We start from the raw sequence: 1394 nt of genomic DNA, 5'->3' as shown, positions 1-1394 counted from the left end.
AGCAACAAAACCAAAAACAAAACCAAGAAGGTGTAGTCCAAGGGTGGTGATGCTGTGAACACCTCACTGCTGAACGCTTGCCCCGATGTCACTGTGGTGCTGCTAACCTCTGCTTCACTCAATAGCTCCAATTAGTTTCTGGTTATGAGTGTTCTCCTAAGGGCTTTTAGCTCAACTAGGACAAATCGTTTCAAAACTGCTACTTTCCATAGATTCCAGTGCCTACACTAAACCTTCATCAAAATGAGTGGCTTTCCCAGGGATCCCTGCTCCTGGAGGGATCAGGCTTTTTCTTTTCCTTTTTTGGTGGTACTGGGGATCAAATCCAGGGCCTTGCACATATTAAGCAAGCACTTTACCACTGAGCTCCACCCCCAGCCTGTGCAGGTCATTTCTGGGGGGCCACAGTGCCTGCTGACACATGGGAAGTGCTCAGCAAGGTGGTTGTATGAATGGCTTTGATCTGACATTTAGGGGTTGCTGCTTTCATCCATAGGAAACCACACCTAGTTGCAAGGCTTTTGTTGGGGCAGGATTTCTGGTGTTGAGGGAGCCTGCCATGGCTTGTGTGCTGAGCAATAAGTGACTGTGGGAAGTAGGATATGAACATGTGAGGGTCTCCAACTGTCACATGTCACACTTCCCATGTGCCAGCTGAAGCCCTGTCAGTTCTTATAACATGGATGTTTGGTGGCCTTCCAATAGCTGTCTACTCCGGGTTTGTCATCTGCAGGGGACCTCATAGTAAGACATGGACTCTGGGGATCTGGGTTACCATTGTTAGCATGTCTGGTTAGTTACCTATTGCTGTAAAACAAACTACCCCAAACTTAGAGGCTTAGCACCATTGACAGACTCTCCTTGACCAGATTTTAGGCACGTGCCTCTGAATCCTCTTCTTGGTTAGGCTTCTGAAATCCACAAAATAATTTCATTCACCCCTCACACTGAGGCTGTGTCCCTCAGTGTGGCCTGAGGAAGCTCCAGGTAACAGAAGAATTTACTGTTTGAGATTTACTCTGACCTTGCCCAGCAGCTCTCAAGAAACAATGCCACTGTTTTTTTAATTTAATTTTTTTTTTTTTTTGGTTTTCACATTGTTATTGGGGGGCCACAGAGGAGGGGGACCTCCTTTCTGTCAGTCGAAGTGCTCACGGTTTCTTCATCCACTCCAAGTGGGGGCCCTGGGGGTCCTGAGGATGGCTGGGTATGCCAGGCATGTTCCCATCACCTTGGAGGGGCACTGGGTAGGTGCAGGTTACGGCTTTGTTCATCATGACAGAGTACTTCGTGTAGGGGCTGAGTACAGGCAAAAATTAAAGCAATGCCCCGATAGCAAAGGACACGACCAGTCCCGGCTCCTTGGCCAAGGCATCCTTGAGGAAGGCAGCCAT

General features: G+C 48.4%; 1 pseudogene; it reads right to left on the bottom strand.

Annotated features, from left to right (window-relative positions):
* Window positions 1-1027: 1027 nt before the first annotated feature.
* On the bottom strand, window positions 1028-1394 carry LOC141416927 (NADH dehydrogenase [ubiquinone] 1 alpha subcomplex subunit 3 pseudogene; annotated as a pseudogene).

Source organism: Castor canadensis, chromosome 2 (assembly GCF_047511655.1).
Source record: "Castor canadensis chromosome 2, mCasCan1.hap1v2, whole genome shotgun sequence".
NCBI lineage: Eukaryota > Metazoa > Chordata > Mammalia > Rodentia > Castoridae > Castor > Castor canadensis.
This window is presented reverse-complemented; position numbering and strand designations above follow the sequence as displayed.